The sequence below is a fragment of the Hylobates moloch genome, unplaced genomic scaffold (assembly GCF_009828535.3).
Source record: "Hylobates moloch isolate HMO894 unplaced genomic scaffold, HMol_V3 SCAFFOLD_9, whole genome shotgun sequence".
Lineage (NCBI taxonomy): Eukaryota > Metazoa > Chordata > Mammalia > Primates > Hylobatidae > Hylobates > Hylobates moloch.
This window is the reverse complement of record NW_026652284.1, coordinates 93,569,184-93,592,791: the sequence shown is the minus strand read 5'-3', so window position 1 is coordinate 93,592,791 and position 23,608 is coordinate 93,569,184. Positions and strand designations below refer to the sequence as shown.

The 23,608-nt window shown below is 33.4% G+C and overlaps 1 protein-coding gene and 1 pseudogene across 2 annotated transcripts in view; one reads left to right on the top strand and one right to left on the bottom strand.

Moving 5' to 3' along the window:
* Nucleotides 1-23,608, top strand: part of CSMD3 (CUB and Sushi multiple domains 3) — a 1,208,741-nt gene that overhangs the window by 46,824 nt on the left and 1,138,309 nt on the right. The window lies entirely within an intron of this gene.
* Nucleotides 13,557-14,166, bottom strand: LOC116813751 (large ribosomal subunit protein eL18-like; annotated as a pseudogene).

The following is a 23,608-nucleotide window of genomic DNA, read 5'->3' as shown; positions in this document are numbered from 1 at the left end:
GAAGTTAGGAGACAAAATTCTACAGAAAGGAAACCTCCTGGGTCAGTGAAATACTGCATGGAGATTGTTCTGGCATTGATATGTTGGGTGTACAGGCTGGGGACAGTAACAGATTTGAAAGAAAAAGCAGATGTAAGATTCAGAGGATAGAAATAAATAAGCCCAGGGAACTTGACCTGTGTCCACCTCATGTACTGTCTCAAAAAAATTCACTGTAAGTGGAAAGAACGGAGAGAATCTTATATTCCATAGTAGATACTTTGTTAAATTGACAATGTGGAGTCATCTCATGTTTAGCAAGGTGACACTATCAGTCTAGGTTTTATAAAATAACATGGGCAATAATACACACAATGCAGTATAACAAGGCAGTCAGGATAAAGAAAATAAAGCAGAAAATAATAGCAATAATGTCAGAAAGAATTCAGTTATTAAATACTATGAGTCAGTCACTATGCTAAATGCTATATAGTATCATTTAATATTCATAAGAATCCTTAAAGGTGGGCACTTTTACTGTGCTCACTTTTCAAAGAGGGAAGGGTAATCATTTGTCCCAAGACCATCTCAATTTTAGCATTAAAAATCCTGTGTGGGGAAACCCCTCAGTCCTGTATAAACTGAGATAGTTTGTCACTCTAGGTCTTGAATTAAGTAATTCTTCCAGGATCAAACAGCTAGCATATGGTGAATCAGCCTGAATTTAAATTCAGACAATTTGACTTTGAAAACATGTGTGACCTTGGGCAAGTTACATAAACTTTTTACAATTTAGTTTCTTCAAGAGCAGAGTAAAGACAGTGTAAATTTCTACCCCAGAGATTGTTTTAATGATGACAATAAAATGATATGCATAGAAATGCTTTGGTCAATATATGGCACATCAAAAGTCTTCAATACATTAACCACTTTTTTGTAATTGCACTAGTTTTATATGAATATTTTGTGGGAAAGATAAGAGAATAAACTGATGGTGGGGAATAAAAAGAGCAAACTGAGGGCCCAAGTTTTTTGTGGTTTTGTTTTTGTTGTTGTTATTGTTTTTAGCTTTAGAGATTGGATTGTAATTTTCCTAATTTAGGAAGAACATGAAGAGGATAAATTTCCTTATGAGAAATAATAAGGTTTGTGTTCAAAGCACTCAATTTAAAGTGCAAGAGAATATTCCTTTTGTCCCGAATATGTGTTCTTGGTCTATTCCATGCTGTTAACAGTGGGAATTAGCCACAAGTGAGTAGATCTTCATCATACTGAGTCATGCAAACTGACTATGAATTCCAGTAGACATTTTATATTTTATTAAAAACTTTGTTGTAAGATGTCATTTTACATCTTGATTTTTTTTACAAATATTACCCAGTAATGAGGTAGAGGAAGAAAAAGAGAATAGAAAGAGTATTTGCTATGTCCTCAAAAGCATCTGTAACTCAAAAACTTCCAGCGTTCCTACACTCATGTTTTAATTATTCCCGTGGTGCCTTAGAGGCTCATGATAAACAGGTATTCTATTTGATTACCAAATTTGACTTAATAGCTAATATCTGTTTGCTAAAAATATTTTTGAAATAGAAATCAATAAAGCTAAAATTGTGAAAGCACAATTCAAATAGCTGAAGATACCTTTTCTTAAAGGAATGTATGCTGGTAAATTAAGAACTTTAGCAACTGTAATAATGTAAATGTTTCTCTTCAGATTGAATTTTTTATGGGAATTTTTTAGCTTGGTAGTCTATTGTAAGAAATATAGCACAGATATTCAGTTCAATATAACTACCATGTATGGTGACCAACTAAGTGCCAGACATCGGTTTAATTGCTGCAAACAAAAATTTTTAAAAAATTAAAGATGTCGGTCGAATTCAATCAAGTGGCTAAAAAAGATACTAAATAACTCCAATTTAATGGGCTACATGACAAATCAGATGTTCAAAGGTACAAAGCAAATTAATTATCTTCTGTTTTCAATTTTTTTTCAGGAGATAGTACCACAATGTATTATTCATTCATCTACTCTAAATATCTGGTTTCTCTCCCTCATTTTCTCCCTCAAATTAATTAATATCCTATATCTCCATTATATTCCATTGCCACTTTTTACATCATGCTGATAGTATTTTTCATGGGAACTATTATGTTTGTCTCTTGCCTCATCTTAATCCTACACATGAAATACAAATCTGATTATGGAATGTCCGCTATGTAAAATCTTATATTTTAGCTCTGTATTACCTATATACCTTAGCATAACATACAAAGATAATCAAATACTGGTTGAATGAATAAATTAATGCATCCCTTCCTGGCCTATTCAGGCTTATCTTTAACTCTCTTCAAAACATAGCGGGATATCTAGTTCAACAGGACTAGATGAGTATGCCACAACATAATATGCTTCTGGTTCTTCTACCTGATACTGTTCTTCTGCCCAGTTACCCATTCAATTGTTCAACTATAGTATTAGGTGTCAAATTAAGAGTATTTAGATGAGATGTGGGGATAACATGAGAAAATGACAGTAATACATTTAGATTAGTTTTCCTCACTTAGTAAGAACTACGTGTTAGCAGCTGCATCTATATTGTTGCTAATGCAAATGCTTTTGCTTTGTTTCATTATCTTTCTCTTCCTTTTTACTTCCTCTTCTTTTTTCCCTTCTTGTTCCTCATCCCCCTTTTCTGCCAATCATTGTCATGTTCTTTTTCTTTCTGGATCCTCCTTTTATATGCTTTCTTCTGCTTCTTCTGGATTCTCCTTTTAAATTCTGTCTATGTTTGCATTTTGAGGTCCTCTCCAACTTCCCATACATACTTTACTTCCTCTAAGAGGATTTAAAGTCCCCTTGTTTCTGCTGTTCTCTGCAACTATAAAATTTATCATGAATACCTCGAAAGTATGGATTTTATCTTATTTATCTTTGTTCCTTCATTGCCTCATGTGGTACTTGAAAGACAGTAGCTTCCTAATGTATATGCTGATTATTAAAGGCTTGTATAAAGTGGACAAGTGATGTAGAATTACTGCTGTATTCGTAAAAGTCATTTATCAGCCTATTACATTTTACAGTTTACAAAAAGTTTTGCAGACATTATCTCATTTCAGTCTCATTCATATGAGGTAACTTATTGTGATGGTAAGTATACTAAAATGAAGGAAGAAATTTCTGTCTACATTCCTCCAACGCTGTTGGATCCTTAACAATGAAACCAGCAAGTATGTATGCAATTAATGAGTAAAAAATAACTTGAATTTTGCAATCTAAACCATAATTTCTTTTGTTTTGAATCTTTTTTAAGAGGCAACAGAATGGTCTTATATATAGGAACACTTCCAATTCAAAATGTCTCTTGGATTTCTTGCTCAAAAAGATCATTTTCCCAGGTTTAGTTTTAAAAATCTGAAATGTTTTATAATGTATATGCGCTATATTGCCATTGCTGGAAGCTCTCTTCCTTCATGCCACCCTTTCGTGTAAATTTTGGATCATATTTTCTTCTGCACAATGACTTTCTGATTTAGTGTGCTTGAGAAACATTTGAAGTAATAGTTTGCAATGAAATTTTTGGGCTTAATCCAAATTGATTGTTTTCGGTAAAACTAAGTGAGGCTCAGTAATCTTATTTAATAACCACTGCAGTTTATTCTGATGTAGTGGTCTGTGGATCACATTTTTAAAAAGATTGGTGAATGTAGTCTAATTGCTATGATTGGTATTGAGTCCCCATTTGTTGCTTTGGGGGTTAAAATACCAGTATCGTTAGGCTTTGGCTTTCTTGCTTGTAAAATATGATTTTTAAAAAATACACATAGAGAGAAAGAGAGAGAGAGAGAGATCAATTCTAACAGAATATGCCAGTATTGTGATAGCCAAAAAGAGTGCAGGGACGACTAAATGTAAAAGCTCTTACTTATTAGGTGTTTCCTATGTGCATGTAGTGATCTAAATTGTCTTCATGCATCAACTCAATTCATATTCAAAATCACCTTACTTAGTGACATATATTTTCGTCTTCATTTTAGAGAAAAGGAAAGTGAGTCATAGAGAAAGCACATAATTTTCTCAGGAGCCCACAGCTTGTAAATGGTCAAAATGAGATTGAAATCCAGGAAGTCATCTTTACAGACATCTACTACCCCCACTCTTAAACACTATATTTGGATTCTGCCTACCAAAATAAAAAAGGCAAGGGAGGGAAGAGCTAAAGAGAATACTGGCACATCTTATCCTGCATTTCCATATATTTGGGCTTTTCCAAAACATTTCGTATTTTTGGCACAATATTTCTTAAACTGCAACTAAAATTCAAGGCTGTTTCAGAGGAACAGTAAGAATGATGTCACTAAAGATTTTCTACTATTTGACTATCTCAACTTTATATATTTAAAGGTCCATACAAATGTCTAAAAGAAAAACATGAATGTCCCCAAATAAAATTTAATGCATGTAAATAGATAATTTTCATATAAAAATGACCTCTAAATATGAGGAAAATGTTCAATTGAATTTTAATAAAAAGCAAATTAAAACCACAATGTGATAGCATCTTTTCTGAATTGTGTCTTAGTGTTTTCCAATTTCTTCTTTTCTCTCTCCATCCCTGCCATAAACTGTAAATATTATTGCTTCTCAAGTACCATCTTGGGTATTTATCTTTTCCTATGAGTTCTCTTAGGAGATTTTACCCTCTTCCATAGTTTTAAATAAATGTTGAAGAATCCACAAATTCAATCCCCAGCTCTGACGTATTCCCTGGGGTGCAGACTTATATTTGACACTTTTGTTCCCACAAGAAAAGTCAATGCCAAAAAGTGTTAGTCAAAGCCATTATGTGAAGTCAGCATAAGGTTTATTCAGCACCTCTACTTGGTAATGTATTCCCAATCAGTGTTCAGACCTGGCACACCATTCAAGGTGCATGTATGGATTCAGTGAGCTCATTTTTCTTTGACACATTACATCATAACGACTAGCAAGATCTGTCTTTAATGTTTTAGGACATTGGCAAATCGTTTCATTTTTGTTTTTATTTTATTGTGAATGATTGTGGTTTTTATTTGTCCAGAATGCTCATTTATTTTTCTTATTAGGGTATTAGGGTAAAATTTTAAGGCTCTGAGAATACAAAGTTTGAAGAGACATAGTGAGGTTCATTTTGATCATGTCTGTTTTCAGTGCCTGCAGATCATCCAGGTAGGAATATGTACTAAGTAGTGATGTTAGGGTTTTAGGATTTTAGAGTTTTCAGAAAATTGGCTCCTGGTAATTGACTTTTGAATTATTTATTAGAGTTCAGCAAGTTTCCCCAAATTAAATTGTTTGAACCAGATGAGCAGTTTTTTACAGCCTGATCACTCCTGTCTTTCATTATCATATTGCATTATCATTATGCATATTCTGGTTATTAAGCTATTCACTAAACTTCAAATGTATCCATCTATTTTGGTTATATGAACTAACAAAACAAAACAAATTTAGACTCTGTTTTTGGTGCCCAGGCTGGGATTCTGCAAACTCAATTTATTCTTTGTCAGGTGACTTTCCACTGGGTTTCACAAGTAAGGGGTAGTAGAAAGCAGACAGAAAGAAAAAGGAGGAGAGAAAACCCTGGCATTTTCCTATGTTCCTGTGTTCTTGCTTTGTTTTTACTGGCAGTGAAGCTCCACTGTGGATTTTTATTTAATTCTCCAGATTCTTGTAGCACTTTTCAAAACAGCTTCCTTATGCCTTCTGAGATGTACTACAACGAGCTGAGTGATTCCCTATCTTTTGAGAACTGGGTCTCAGATCTTTGGGATCCTTTCAACGAACCTGTGCCTTCTAATAGACCCAAACCTTTGCCTTTGTTTCTCCATCTCTAGAGATGGAAGCTGCTGTTATTTCCTATCTGATACCTCAGTGTTTCACTTTATTTATCCTTTAGCAGCTTCTAAACATATGTTCTTTCTGTTGAAACACTTAGTATGTTTTTTGTCTTCCTGTCTGGATCCTGACTGATACACTATATAGATTTCCATCCGAAATCTTCTTCAATAATGAATAGTGCTTTCTCTTACAGGAAACAGAATTCATTTATTAAACATATTTTGAGTGCCCTCCAAATGTCAGGCACTGAGTTAGGTGCTAGGGTTTCTAAGTGTTAAGATAAATAAAATATTTTCTCAAGAATACTTCAGTTAGTAGAGGGGAGAGAGAAGTCAATAATTATTATAGACTATGACACAAGATTCATATTTCACCTTTAAGGAGGGGACATGAGCTAAAGTATCAAGACATGTTTTTAAGTATTGTGGGAATTTGGGGTAAGAGATGAATATTAAGAGGTAAGATGAACACACCCTATAAATTTGTGTATACCAGGTTGTTTTCTAAAGTCTGTAAGAAATAATAATGTAGTTAATCTTAAATTGTATGCATTAGATAAGTTGCTTTAGCCACAGTTGGAGAATGTTTTGGTAGGGGGTACACTTGAAATCAGAGGGACCAAGGGAGAAGGTGTGGTCACCCAACTGGTGGAGACAAGCAGCATTTGAATAAAGGAAACCAGAGTTGGAATAAAAAGGATGCAGATCCAGAATTACTGATAATAAAACACGGGGGTGATCAGCCTGTGAAAAACTGCCCCTCTGGTGCAAACAATTTAATTTCGAGAAACTTGCTGAACTGTAATAAATAATTCAAAAGTCAATTACCAGAATCCAATTTTCCGAAAACCCTAAAATCACTACTTAGTGCATATTACTACCTGGATGATCTGCAGGCACTGAAAATAGACATCATCAAAATGAACCTCATTGTGTCTCTCCAAACTTTATATTCTCAGAGCCCTTATCTTTCTGAATTGTGCTCCTATCTTTATAGACAAGATGTGTCTGCTTTTTGCCTCTTTCCACTCAACCAGGCTCCTCAACTGTCTTTTTCAAATGTGCATCTCACCATTTCCACTTCTACTAGGGATGCCTGTGTTAGACCCTACTGCTGTAATAAGAACTGTGTTAGTAGAGATATGTGTGTCCCTTTTTGTTTCTTTGTTAAATCACTCTTTGATACTATGAAATATATCATTCTACAGCACAGATTTGCACAGGTAACTACCTTGCTCAATCCTCTTATTTTTTAAACTGATCCCATCCCTGCCCATTTCTCCACTTTCATGCATCAACTTTCCTAATTCCCCTACTCTTTTTCAGTACACAGCTACTTGAACTCCTTAAGACTTACGTTCTTTCATTTCTCCCTCTGTGCCTAAGTGCTATTCCCTCTCTGCAGTGTCCATTCCTCCTCCTCATCTTAACCCATGCTTAAACAGATTTTCTCATTTTCCTAAAAATTTATCGTCTGTGAAATTCTAGAGTGTTTAACAACTGTTTTATTTATTTATTACTTTTATTTATTTATTTATTTTGAGACAGAGTCTCGTTCTGTTTCCCAGGCTGGAGTGCAGTGGCACAATCTCAGCTCACTGCAACCTCCGCTTGCCATGTTCAAGGGATACTCCTGCCTCAGCCTCCCAAGTAGCTGGGATTACAGGACTGGTCCACCACACCCGGCTAATTTTTGTATTTTTAGTAGAGATGGGGTTTCATCATGTTGTCCAGGCTGGTGTGGAACTCCTGACCTCAAGTGATCCTCTCACCTCAGACTCCCAAAGTGCTGGGATTACAGGCGTGAGCCACCACGCTATCACGCCTGGCCAACTATTTTAAAATTCTTGTGCAGAAGTGACTAGTAACCATATGCTGAATAGAATCACAAAGTTTATGAGACTTCTAATGTAGACTCACAGGATTTCCTCATTCAAGATTACTCTCTAATTCTGCATTTTGCTAGGTGGTATTAATGTTCAGAAAAAAATTACTAAGTTAAAGTACCTTAATTATTCTATAATCCACTTAGTTATTTTTTACAAAAATATTACAAAAATGAAAAAGAGAAAAATCACCACCCACCAAAATGATAAAGGACTAAAATGGATAACTACTAAAGAAGTATAAAAAACTAAAAACAAAAAAGACAGACTCATCACTTATTGTAAACTCAAATTAAATAAATGTTGGTAAAGCAAAACTGTAAGAAGATTTTTGATTATCAAGTTTTAAGTATTTAAAAATCATAGTAACTAATGCTAATGAGGATGCTGTGAAATTAACATTGTCTTAATTAAATATTCTTAGAAGCTTAGTAGGCACAACGTTTTTAAAGAATAATTTAGCAATACATACAAAATATCCTTACATACTTTAAAAAATTATAATTTTGTAAAAACAATTCCACATCTAGGACTCTAAGCAGATGTTCAGATATGCAGCCCAAAATGTTTTTTTATGGTAATATCTATAAGAGTAAATGTTTTAAGCAGAAATTCTCAAGCAATATTGAGATATTTAAACAAATTTTGTTCAATTAACTGTAATTAGATATTAAACATGTTAATTTTTAGACACGCTAATGTAAATAAACAAATATAAATCTGAATACACGATATAGTCATAAGAATTCCAAAGTTATGTATTTGTGAATGGGCAAACTAAAATAGAAATGAGTGTTTTAAAATAGTAGTATAGGTTATCTCTGTGTGGTGGGATTATGAGTTATTTTCTTTATGCTTTGTATACTGTATTTCCTAAATTTTTCACTTATGGCCTTTTTTATAAAATCATATTTTACCTCCTTTATTGAATTGGCCATTTGATTGTCTTATTAATGTGTTTCTTACCCTCCAAGGCCATGCAAGGGACATGTACCTTTTGTTTTCTTCATCGCTGTATCCCTAGAAACTACCATACCATGGGCATTAAAGTGCTTTGAATGTTTGCTTAATAAATAAAAAATTGGACAGCACATTAAAATGAGGTTTTTTTCTTCAAAAAAGGTAGATTTATTCTAATGAAGTTTAAGCTTTGGAGCCTTGCATTTGCTCAAGCCCTTCAAAAACTCTGAATGGACATTAGTAATCTTCTTTTTGCAATTTTGCATTCTTTTTCTTAGAGTGAGATCCCCAAAAGAATAAACTTCAGGCCTTTAAAAACCTAGATCTGTTTCTGCTTCTTGGATAATCTTTATTTTCATTAATTTCTTCTTCATATATAAATGCTTCATTTTGCAGAACCCCCTGTAATCCCCAAATATGCTATATAAATGATTTCCCCCACACCTTAATTATTCTATGACAATCATTTAATTTGTGTTTCTCTTTCCACTTGCACCTGCGAAACTATTTTAGCTTACCTGTAGTGATAAATTCATACCAGTTCTGTCAAATAAAGAAAAAAATCTTCTAAAATAATTCGACAACTTTATTGAAGAGAAACATCTATTTTTGAAGTCAAGAAACATTGTGCGAGCTTGGCGTTTATATATGGAGACGGGATTTGGATCTATTCCTAGCTGAAAGAGCTGACTGCCTGGAAAAGGCCTGAGGGAAGAAGTGAGAAGCAGTCTTCTGAGGTTTGCCTTTTTCTCTTTCTTTTCTTTTTATTTATTTATTTTTTTCTTTTGGTTTATTTGTTTTCCTTCAGACTGCAGTACATCAAGACGTGGTTTTCTGGCCACATGACATATTCTGAAAAGCATTTGGTCTCTGAGTGGCACATATCAAAGACAACATGAGAATATAAAGCATTCCGTGGGCAAAAGGGAACCTTCGTTTGGTGACATAAGTCAAAAATTAATTGCTTTAAATATCTATTTGCGCCGGGTGCGGTGGCTCACGCCTGTAATCCCAGCACTTTGGGAGGCCGAGGTGGGCGGATCACGAGGTCAGGAGATCGAGACCATCCTGGCTAACACGGTGAAATCCCGTCTCTACTAAAAATACAAAAAATCAGCCGGGCGCGGTGGCAGGCGCCTGTAGTCCCAGCTACTCAGGAGGCTGAGGCAGGAGAATGGCGCGAACCCGGGAGGTGGAGCTTGCAGTGAGCCTAGACTGTGCCACTGCACTCCGGCCTGGGCGACAGCGCAAGACTCCATCTCAAAAAAAAAAAAAAGAAAAAGAAAAAAATCTATTTGCTTGAGAAACAGAATATAGGCATAGTTTAAAATCATTTTTGCGTTATTATGGAAGGTTATTGTTCAAGCAGTTTGCTTTTGAGTTTGGATGTGTTAGTAAATTGTGGTTGATGTTCATTGCCAGTCTCTGGGAAAGTGGCAGTATTTATTTATTTATCTGCAAGTTGTGGAAACATTAGTCTATATTCAGATCCATTTCAATAAAGGGCATTTACAGAGGTTCATGTTTTTCTAATTCTTTCTTTTTTTTCTAAATTAAAAAAAAAGGAAACACACATGCAGCTTTTATATGTAAATATTCCGGTAATATATTCAGGAAAATATCGTTCAGAGATAGGGAGTTTTCCACTATTGTTTTATTCATACCTTGGTTTGAAAAATTTTATGATGTGATGATAAGCAACTTGAAGGTAATTGAAAAGAAGTGTCCTGTTAAATTAGAATGTTATAAGATAAACCTGTGAAAGCAAAATTTTCAACAAAAGGTAAAATTACAACTCTAATGGAAATATCAAAATGAACATGTTAAGCAGTTTATTTACTCATTAATTAATGAGGGAACCCCACAGATGTTATAACTGGTTAAAAAAAAGAAGCTTTCAAAGAGCAGGCACAGTACAGATCATGAATATTGAAATGAATATGCAAATGGCGGCAAGTTTGCCTTTTTCTACAGTGAGGTGGGAAGTGAATTAAATAAACATCTACTGGACAGGATCAAATTTGCATGTGACAAGACAGGAATTATTTTGCATTGCTATCAATTTTCCACAACTTGCAGAGCTGTAAGATAGCCTTCATAAAACAGGAATCTGATAAACAGGAAGGGTGTACTCTAGTGCAAAAATAATACATAGTTTCTATTTAATGATGCATATTTATAGATTTTCCTGCACATATAAGGCTATAGTCATTGTTTTCCGTTTTGTAGCTATAAGATAAATCTCAACTTTGTTCAAAGATTAAAAAGTACACAAATATTATATTATTAGATTAATTTCCAAGTAAAATAAAATGTTATTGAATTACAAAGGGGGCTGGAGAAGCTGAAGATATGAGATTTGCAGCCACATTCTTTTATAGCCACGTTCTTTCTATTTTTATTACTGATAACTTATCTGCTTAGGTGCTGGAGCTAAAAATTTGTGAGGTATTACTGACCAGTCCTTCTTTTTAGGCAACACATCCAACCTATCACTTAGTCCTCATGGTCTGCCTCCGCTGTCTGTTTCAACCAGTTCACTTCATTTTTATTACCTTCTTCCTAGAACAAATAAATTTGCAAAGGTTATGTGCCTTGTGGAATATTATTATATCTTCCTTACTGGAACTGTTGTATTTACTTTTATTTTATACTATTATGTTATCCACAAAATACTCAGAATGTGTGTGTGTGTGTGTTAATTCTCAGAAAAATCCCTTTTTAGCAAGAGTTAATATGCAAGTTTTTTTTTAATTCCATGCAAAAGACAATGATAGCATGGTTTGTTTACCCAAATGGGTTCGTGCTCATTATAATTTACTTCTCCTTTTGACTATACTAAAATATTCCTACTGTAGAAAATAAAAGACCCCTTTTCATTAACCCACTATTTCCCAGAGTAATGATTTTTAAAATGTAAATGAAGTGTTATTAGTATCTCACTTAAAACCTAATGATAATACATGGTTTTTCACAGAATGGAATCCAAACTTCTTGTCATGGACTACAAGCTCCTTCATGATCCCTTTCTATCTCCTCAATTTCATCTTGTAACATTGTGCTTTGAGGCATATTGCACTTCAATTCCTTTAAAGTAGGGTTTCTCAAGTTAGCTTCTTATAAAGAGCTGTCTTCTGCACTGATCAATGTTTAGCAGTATTTCTAGCCTTTATCCACTAGATGCCAGTATTAATCACACACACACACACACACACACACACACACACACACACACACTCTCTTCAGTGTGACAATCAAAATTGTTTTCAGCCATTGCCAAATTTCCCGTAGTGGGGAGTGGCAATATCTCCCCTAGCTGAGATCCACTGCATTAAAGCAGCAAACATTCTTGCACATGGATATTCTCATACAAATTTCCTCTACAAACAAGGCTCTTTTTAGGTTCGCTGCATGGCTGCCTCCTTCTCTTTGTACAAATTTCAACAAAACATCTCTTATTCTAAAATGCCTTTCTTGTCCACTATAACGTAAAACTACTATCTAGCCTATCCTCTGAGGATTAAATACTATTATTTTCTTTATATAACTTATCACAATATATAATTAAAATGTTTACTTATATAATATCTACCTCAACTAGACTGTATCTCTAAACAAGGAATATCAGTTTGGTTCACCATTTGGATAAGTTTGTTTCATTATCATATATTCAGGTCTTGGCATGGGACTGACACTGAGGAGGCATTAGATACGTATTTTTTGAGTAAGTGAATGCTAATTTGAGTTGAATTTCCCATTCATAATACAGGATCTTCACATTACACCATATTCAGAAGTTCACAAATGACTCACTGTGCTTAGCAAAATTGTGATACCAAGAATAAATGTCGTTCTAAGGGTTATGCCTATAGTAGAGAATGATGTTTTCTGTCTATGTTATATTATTATTATTAATCCCATAACGGAACTTTTGGAGAAGCTAGAAAAATCTATGGAATTCTGTGTAATTAATTTAAAGAGCTGTAATCATTGTATCAGGCCTATTTATTTGTGTATTTATTTTATTCCCTGAGTAGTTTATCCATTTAAATCCAAATTTATATGACCATTTTGAAAATCTTCCAAAAAAGCAATCTCACCGTTTTCAGGCATGCTTCTCAAGTTTATTTTTTAGAAAATATATTTTAATATTTTTTCGTCTAGGTGCTAGTTTGAAAGTATTGAATAAATAACTTTTGGCAGATAAATCATTACTCAACCCAATCTGCTACAATAATTTTGGGTTGAAAGCTTATTTATGCATAATGGTATTGAACCCCAATACAGATCTCAAAGCTAGTTAGCATGATTGAACTGAATTGCAGATGGTCCAACTCCAAGTGTGGTGCTTTGCTAAAATTAGAGTTTCTATTGTTTGTAAAAATAAATATTTGCATGTTTTATAAATACCGTCTAACACAAACTCAAGTAGAAAAATTGAAATATGTACCTTCTTTGGATTAAAAATATAGCTCAAATGAACTAAAACTCAGCTTTCAGATAGCTGGCACATAAGGCAAAATCCTAGGAAAGCTCCCAATTTGCACTGTAATGTTAGTTCTCTAGATTTCACTTCTGACTTATCAGCATCTCCAAAAATTGATAAGAAATAGATAAATCGCTTTCAGATATTATTTTACAACTGGAATATTTTATTTATGTATATACTGAAATAATTTATTCTTTTCTGTATTTTAAAAAGAAAATGATGTTAATGAAGGTAAACTTTTTTTTTTCAGCATCTTATTTTTAATAAGAGGGTAGGATCCAGGGTTTGTTTTTGTTTCCTCGGCTTTAAAAAGAAAATTATGTTAATGAAGGTAAAACTTTTTTTTTTTCAGCATCTTATTTTTAATAAGAGGGTAGGATCCAGGGTGGTTTGTTTTTGTTTCCTCGGCTTGCCCTTCGGTCTGGGGCACGCTCGAACTTCCGGCTATTGGAGCGGATGTAGGGTTTGTAGGGTTTCCGGGGCCTTGCCAAATGCGGGTACACCCCTCCGCCCTTTCGAGGACCGGAGAGCCGGACGATGCCGCAGCCCTTGGGGGAGTCCAGGGCCAGCTGGCCGAAAGTGAGGATCTTAACCCCGCGCCCTGCCCCGCTCCGCCCCGCCCCACTCCCTAGAAGATGTGTCTGCGGGCCCGGCTGGTCACGCGCAGCGCACACACCTTTAGTTTCGGCACCTCCTGAACCCGCACGTCATCAGTTATGGCCCCCACAACCACGGCTGTTTTGTTTTCCCGGCCAGGAAGCTTCATCTTCCGGATCATCCCGGAAAGGGACAGAGGTGGCCGGTTGTTGCGACTCATAAACAACCTCTTCAGCACAACCTGGTTGAATGTGGAGTTGGTTCCTTTGCCAGAAACCTGTACAGCTTGACCAACGGCCTCAGGTAGATATCCTGGCTCTTGGGCTCCTTGCGCCGAACCTTTCGGTCCTTGTTGTGGCGGGTGTCGACTCCCATGATGGCGCCTCCTGCCTGACCAGGTCTGGAAAGAGTGAGTGGTAAACTTTCTTTTGATGAGGATTAAAAACAAATAGATATCAATGTTGTATTTTTTACATATTAATTTATTTTGGACAGCAAATGCATAAATAATACGGAAAAGACAGAAGACAGCATTTGCCACCTACTGTTAAGTGTCTTGTACATTCCAACCCCTCACCTCGCAGTTTTTGAATGAAATGACAAATTTTCTACAAAATATATTTTTTGTTATTATTATTTGAATCAAAATATGAATTACTAAACAGTTCTTGAACATATATTTACTTTTAAATACCCTCTTATATAAGAAACATACCAAATTATTAAAGATATGTTTTAATATTTCATATTAAAGAAAAATTAATTATTAGAAATTTGTACATCAATCAAATAACTGTTATGCCTCAAAGGCTATTTGGAAGTATTTGTCTACTTCAGGAACCTACTTTTTTCATATATATATCCTGCCTTTAAAAATAATTAAATTTTATCTTCTATGTTCAAATGAACAAATTTATAAATGTCCAGATTCATGAAAGACATTGAGTCATCTTATTAAAACAATGAGCTTGAGTTCATCTTAAATAAGAAGATTTTGCTAGATCAAGTAGATTTTGTTTATATTTTAAAACTACATTTGCTTTATTTTCAAAGTAGTTTTAAATAAGCTTAAATGCTCTTACATAAATATAATAAAATATATTAGAAAACCTTAAGTTTTACTTTAGCATTAGGTTATAATACTAATAATGCTGCACAAATTAATTAAGAACATGTTAAAATACAAATAAGATTTACTTCTTACCCAACAAAATAGCTTTCTTTATGAGATCTTGCTTATATGTATTTTCATTCTGGTAGAAAGAGTCAGATTGCCATCATTATTAGGACTACAGCTAGGCAAATATTACAACCACATTTGGAAGGATCTTTGCCATTTCGGTTGTGTGAAGATAACCAAATAGTTGGATAAACATCACTCGATACTCCATACTGAGTATAACTCCCTACATATAACTTACTAAACTGTCAAAGTATGATTTTTAAAAAGTTAAATAACATTACCCCCACACAAGTATAGAATATACACAAGTTAAAATTTTATTTAACTCATCAGTGACTAAACCATCAAAGTGTTAAAACTGGTTCAGAATGTATTTAAGATGTTGAAAATGTGTAGGTATCAAAGAAAAAAATACTGAAATCAGATTGCAAGGATAGAAAACTGAGGCTAATGTCCTACAGGGCAATATAACAGTCACCTCTGAGGTTATCTTTTCTACTAGATGGAAAATAATTGTTTCCTTACCAGAAAAAAATCAAGAACAGATGATTTCATAGAGCCTGTGCTTTAATCATTTGCCAGTTGAGAAAGTAAAAGTTACATTCATATAGATAATTAAATCATCCTTGAGTGAGCGTCTTAGACAGTGCTGCAGTATGACATTAAAAGAACACAGCACCATTTTTGCCTAAAATTTTGGTAAAAAAATTAAAATATCATAAAAAAATTGATTATATAAGACTTCTGATACTTCACATTTTCTTTAAGTAATTATGAAAACCATTATTCTAGTTCCAAATTATCCTGGCTTGCTCTTACTTCATTTGTATGTTCTTCTAATTCTTATTTAGGTCATTTCTCTCATATTTTAATCTTACATAAGCTACTCCTATTTTATGTTGGCAGAATTTTAAAAAATCAAATCTTGCTAATACCAACTGCTGACTCTTCATCAATTAGCAAATTGTTCTGGGGAACAATCATTTTTCAATGGTCCCTCTTAGCTTCATTGCTAAGGAGGGTTCCATCTTTCAATGCTCTTCATAAAGTATTGATAGTTTCTCATTTTCCTCGGCATGACACCTGTGTGTGTGTGTGTGCGCGCGCACGCGTGTGTGTGTGTGTGTTTGTATTAAATAGTCTTTGGCTTTGAATCCATCTTGAAGTGTTTTCTACTGGCTGCCTCTGAACTCTGCCTACTCCTTTCAGTGGAAGGGGGAGAAATAACTTCTAAATTATAGTCTAAACTCAAAGTGAATTTTACATATTAAAAATATGCTCTTGGCAGACATTAGCACATAGTAGATATTCAGTATGTGTTTGCTAACTGACTGACAGCAATATGGACATCATTATATGTTATTAAGTCTGTTTTCTGGTGTAACAACTCTTTATTTTGTGAGCTACATTAGCAATGATTTGGGGAGCAAATGAGGATTTCCTTAGGCAGAATACCTCTTATCTAGTCCCATTATTCAGTGATGCTCCATTCTTAGAATGACATCGTTTTTCACTATTATCTTGAGATTGATTTTGTAGGTGAGGAAAAGCCATAGAGAAATTTTGGTAAACTTCTGTATATAACATAAAATTCTACCCTTTGTTTTTATGCAGCGTAATGTGATGGTCACAACTTTCAAATAAAAAGTTGTTTTATATATCAACTTGTAGAACGCTGTCTTCCAAATGTAAAAACAAACACAATGATAAGTGCTTGGCCACGGATAAAGGTATAGGCAGCATTAATCTTAAACTCATGCTAGATCCTCATGGTATTATGGTGTTCGTTTTATTGATTTTTTTTTTTTTTTACTTTTTAACAACAAGGTGCATATGGCAGCGTACGCAAAGAATAATAGAATAAGTAGTAAGATCAGAAGGAGAGTTAAATAATTAAATCAACAACTCTTGCTGATTTATATTAGGAATGCTTTCAAATGCCCTCAATTCCTCCACAACTGAGCTCAAAATATTATAAGTAATATCGATGTTGGATTTGAAAAACAGTGTGAAAATGTCTTACTCCAAAAATATGTATTTCACTAGGTTTCACTTGTCTGATACGCCTACTTTTAATGTGTTTATTCACATTTATTAAATATTAGTATATGTGAAAGTAGGGTGACAGGTGAGGAATGCAAATTCGAACTTCTATATTTTTCACTATTTCCTAGCACCAACCTTCTTATCTCTAGAAAAAATTTAAGGAAGCTGGGGGTAAGAGTGCTGTGGTCTGAATAAGAATTCAAACTTTTCTCATTCATTGAAATAATATTTCAAAAACATGCAAGGAATATATGCCAATGTATTCTTCACATAGGTTTAAAATTTTTATTTTAAATCTTAACATTGCCACATATACTTTTCTTAATATCTTTCATAATCTAATCATCAGACTGTAATGTTTTTCAAATATATGTGTTTCTGTGTCTATACCCATATGCTAAAGTGTGTATATCCCATTATTCTCTGCATTATTTACTTTACATAAGTACATTTAATGTAAATATAGATAGATGATGATATTGAGATAAATGCACACATATCTAGATATTATATATCTAGATATATGTAGAGAGAGAGAGATAAATTTGGAGATATTCCTCCTAATAGAAAAATATTTAATTGGACCTGAATTTTAGAGAGATATTCAGTTAAATTTTAATTCATCAACTCCCATTGTGGCTTCACAGAAATGAGATGTCACATAGTTCTTTCATATACATTTACTGAAATTGAGATATAAAGAATATGGACAACTCTCCCCAAAGGAGTAGTATAGATTACAGGGAACAATATATCATAGTGCGTATCTATTGGTCTGTGAGTCAGGTGACCTAGGCATAGTTTCAGCTCTTTAAGCAACTTCATGTGATGCCTTAGATACGTGATAAATACCCTAGGTTTTTGTATCTTTTAATGACTCAAAAGTGACAAATTCTAAGGTCCTTTCCCATTTTTCATGTTAGTAACATTGAAGGAAAATTATTAACCCAAAAAGGTAGACAAAATTTCAAAATACCAGTAAAGTTAATTAACATCTTTATTTCATATATAAATGTATATATGTGTATATATATAAATATATATACACATATAATGTAAGCTGAAAGTGTTGGACTGTGTGCATTTATATACATATACATATTTAAGCAATTTTAATACATAAATGAAATTACAATGGAAAAATATTGTGAGTGAGCCTGTGTAGTACCAATGGAGTAAAACAGGAATCAAAATAAAAAAGGCTTTGTGTGTGTGTGTGTCCATAAAATCAAATATAACATCACCAATTATTTTATTTTTAAATACGTCAATAGAAAAATTATTTTTTCAAGTAAGTAAATGCAAAGATTTTATTTTTTCCTGAGTGGTTTTGAGTACAGATTGAAGCAGGTGTTACATATGAAAGCACAGAATATAGGAATACCATCTGTGTGTGTCTAATTCTAGCCAAAATTTTTTCCTTTACTGTTGTTTAAAGATTAGAGAATTGGATTGTGCTTCAGAGTGGCTTTGGGACTAGTAGCTAATCCCGTTGAAGATTAAATGAAAATGCTAATTTTAAACAGTTAAGATTATTTTATGCCATTAGATAGATAGATTTTACAGCATAATACACTCCTAAATTTTTTACTTTTTAAAAACTGTGTATAAATGTGTCTTTTCTATGCCTTTGGAATGGTATAAAATAAAGCAATCATCTTACTTAACAATTGTGTGCCAACATCTATGAGGTTGTATAATTTGGGGGATAAGATCAGGGCTCCCCCTGCTGGCTGCATGCCTGCTTCATTTGCATTAAAAATCAGGGCCTAAAAAACTCAGGAAACACTAGAAATTTAGCAGAAGGGTAAGTTAAAATCCTCCAATTCAGCTTCTCATTTCATATATGTAGAAATTGAAGCCCAAAATATTAGTGGATTAATACTTGTATTCATCCCCTGTAGCTTCAATCATCTAAATTACCTGGGACCAACTAAATTTACCGACCTGATATGGTAACCACAAAGAATAATAAGATAACAAAGGATACTAACTATGGACTTTGTGCAAATGTGAACTTTTTCAAAATAATATCGTTATGGTGCTTCATACAATTTTTAAATTACAAGATACCTTGGGAAACTAGCTTGTTCTCTGATATAAAAAATTACCTCCCAAATATTTAAAATATAAGATAAAAATTGCACCTGGCCTTGCAGAGTCACAAATCCTGAGTGAACAGTTAATGGATTAAATAATCTTGACTTCAACTTAATTTTTTTAACTAGTGTGGAACTGTAGGCTATCACTAGAATTTTCCTAATATTCATGTAAGTCTAAAATCTTTTTTTTAAAATTCTACTTGCTATAATATTGTTCTCATTGGAATACTCCCATATGAGCAATACCTGTCCATAAATGTGAAAAGTCTTAAGTTCCTTGTTGGCTTTTTGCTTTACAAGCTAAAAACCACAATTCACTCAACCATTCTTCATAGAGCCTATTTCAGTTTTTTAATACTTTTGTAGATCTCTTAGGAATCTGAGTGTTTATTTCCCTTTCCAAATTGAGTAGCTGACACTATTCTTCCCTGCTTAAAGACTCACTCTGTAATTCTTAGATATAATTGATCTGTGATTCTTTGCCTGCATCCCACTATGATTTATCATGATAACCTACTACCGTTATTGACTCATATTAACATTATAAACACTGTCACTGAATTTCAAGGCAATTGCCATCTGAGCAATGCAAAAGCAAATAATAAAAAGATGAATAAGAATAAGCTTGATTTGGGTAAAATATAAAGTTGAGAGAACAAGCAAAAATGTATAATAATGGTACCTCTGTTTTCATTCATGGAATTGTCAGAGGCAACTTAGAACCTGCCATATGTACAGGTACTGCACAGATGCATATGTATTTAATATTTATTATTTGTAATTTACAAATATATATGACCAAAAATTAAAGGTATAAAATGTATTGATATTCCCAATATTCCACTTAAAGTTCATTAAGTAGCTACTTTATAAATGTTTTTTAAAATATATTTAGAAATAATAGAATACTGGCTTTATCCTCAAAAAGGAAGTAGTTGAGTAATACGACTGAGAAGACAAATATGTAAGCAACTCATTATAATAGAAAAATGGCATATTTATTTCAAAATCATCTAAATTGTTGTGAAATAACATATATTTTGTGAAGACTACTCTTCAAAAACTATGGACAATTTCAAATATATGCAAAAGTAGAGAGTATAATATGATTAAGTTCCACATACCTGTAACAAAAGTAAGACAGTTGTAACCTCATGGCCAAGCTTGTTTCATTTATATTTGAAATTCCTCTTCTCCTCCCACAGATTACATTGAGACAGATTTCTAGAATAAAGATAACTTGTTATTAATCTTACAATGACTTTATTGCATGTAACTTCATGATGCAACCAAACTCTTCAGAGCTGCAGTTTTTTTTAACAGGCAAAATATAAACTTTATGGAGTATTAGAGAAGACCTGAGAATAGCTCAGTAAACACAGCATGTTGGTGTAATAGGGTAAGAATATCAATAGGGATGGAAGAGATTTATTGCCAGAGAAGCATACATAGTAAAATAACTGAGAAATGAATGCATATAATGAACTGGTAACCTAGAGTGGGTGCAGGGAATATATCTTGAAAGATGGGATGAATGTGTTTGTGAATGGCTTAATTTTGAGAAAATTTATACATGCATTCAATAAATGATTTGTAATGATCTTTCACAATATGCCTTTTTTGTGAAGTTAACCTTCAGTAACTTCATTGATTCTACAGTTGTCTACAAGATAAAATAAAAAAAAAGACCTAATCACAATTTGACAAGGTCATTTAGATTCTATCTTTTAAATAAAAGGCTAGAAGATACATCACAAGTTTATGTTCCAGTCATATTCAACAACTTGCCACTTTAGTTTGTTATAGGTATTCTGTGTGTAAATATTGTTTTTTACTCTGCCAGCTATCTTTTTCCTTTTGTGAGCAATCCTTTCATGTTTTTTTCAAATTTATTTAAATATTTATTTTAATATATGAAATTATATGTATTTATCATGTACAACATGATGTTTTGAAGTATGTATACATTGTGTAATGATTAAATTTAGCTAATATATACATTACCTCGTATAGTTAGCAGTTTTGTGATGAGAACATTTATCTACTCTCTTTAGCATTTTTCAAGAATGCAGTATATCATCATTAACTATAGTCATCATGTACAATACATCTCTTGAAGTTATTCCTCCTATGTAAGGGTAATTTTGTATCCTTTTACCAACATCTCCCAATCCCCCACTGCCAACTGCCTCAGCCTCTTGCGATCACCATTTTATTCTCTATTTCTATGAGATTAACTTTTTTTGATTCCACATATGAGAGAGATAATGTTGTATTTGTCTTTCTGTGACTGACTTATTTCGCTTAACATAATGTCTTCCATGTTCATCCATGTTGTTGCAAATGATAAGATTTCATTCTTTTGTAGTGTCTTAATAATATTCCATTGCGTATCTATACCACATTTTCTTTATCTATTTGTCTGTTGATGGACCCTTAGGTTGATTCCATATCTTGGCTATTGTCAATAGCACTGCAATAAACATGGGAATTCAGATATATCTTTGACTTACTGATTTAATTTCATTTTGATACATACCCAGCAGTGGGATTGCTGGATCATATGGTAGCTCTAATTTTAATTTTATGAGGAAACTTCATACTGTTTTCCATAGTGTCTGTACTGACTTATATCCACACCAACAATGTACAACAGTTTCCTTTTCTTCACATCCTTACCAGAAATCATCTTTTATCTTTTTTATGACAGCCATTGTAACAGGAGTGAGATTATATCTTATCAGAGGAGAAAGTTCTTTTTTTCTCAAGCCAATAAAAATAGATTCAAGATAAATATAGATAGTAAGAATTTATCTAATAATTTGGATCCTCAAATTTTATTTTATAACTATTATCATCACACAGTCCTTGGGACTGCTGTGCATTGATTAACTAAAATGTGGGCGAAATTATTTTCTACCTGAATCATTTTTCTATAAAATATGGTGAGAAATTGATAGAGACTTACTATAATAGACATGCTGATATCAGGAATGAAAATGAGTAATATTCTCCTTTTGTTTGCCTCACTTGCCACCATTAAGCACATATTAAATTATATTTATGAATAACTTTTATTGGACACTTTCCATTGTATTTCAATGCAGTTGTTTCCATTCGAGGATTAGTTTTTAGAAACGCAAACCTACCATTCATTGGTTCTCTGTAATGCTTCACTATTATCAGCAATTGCAGATATTTTCCCCAGAAAATATTACCTTCATTGGAAAATACCTAAGATTAAGGGATAATAAAAGTAGGACTAGATATGAATTTAGATATGGTGTGCATTGATAGAAAATTATAAATGGTATGTAAATATTATTCAGTTATTAGGACACAGAATCGGGTCTTCATAATACAGTTTTGAAAGCCAAGATTATTGACATTGTGTCATCAGGGCACAACTTACTTTGCCAGTGTTATTGCTGCTCAACCTTATAACTGCAGATAAAAGGGTTAAACATTTTGATCACTTGGATTTTGTGTTAAAGTTGAGTTTTTAGGAAGATAATGTGATATATAAGGACAGGTAACACATTAACATCTTTATATAAATAAACATATTTATCCATATTCCTCTAGGAAACTTACTGCAAAAGGAAGTTATCAATTATAGAAGACATACACACTCATAGAGATACACATTGTAATATTGCTTAGTGTTGCTAAGTGTAAAGTTCTGGGGACTGAAGACCAGTGATAAGTCTAGTAATTCAAACTTATCCATGACAAGAGCCAGCATATCTATTAAGTCCCTGGAAATGGCCATCTGGCTTTGGAACTTGAGACATCTCTCCTGAGGTTGACATCACATGGGAGTCAATCAAATGAAAAGGTTCTGTTGTAACACAGCTGGGAAGGTGAGTTAGTATTAGTCAGAAGGGGAAAGTGTTGCTTTAGAAGTTTGGTAGTCTGGCAGTTGGCCAAGTTATGCCATTTTGCCCCAAAATTATGTGAGAAAAGAAAGTTTTCATTTGGCTTCCTAAGGAGGACAAATAGGAAGTGTAGTTAATTTTTTCATTCTTTATTCAACAAATATTTATGTACCAAATAATGATGCAGTCAGTAGCAAATCAGCAGGTAGCAATAGGACTCAGCCCCCATGATGTTTCCACTTCATTGGTGGAAATAGACAACACACATGTAAATAAATAAATAAAATAATTTAGATTGCAATTATCATGAAGAAAATAAACAAGGGCTGTGCTAGACAGCATCCAGGGAAGAGGCAAAGACACTTGAGATGTGGTGGGCCAGGGAAGTCTATTTAAAGAAATATGGTTTGGATTGAGGCTTGAATTATGAAAAAATACAGTCATACAGCATTCAGGAGATTAGACTGTTCCAAACACAGAAAATAACAAGTGCAAAGGCCCTGAATGGAAGGGCTTGGCTTGTTTGAGAAATATAAAGGAGGCCAGACGCAAGAAGAGAGCAAGAAGGCGTATGGTGTAAAATGAAGTTACTAAGATATGTGGGAACC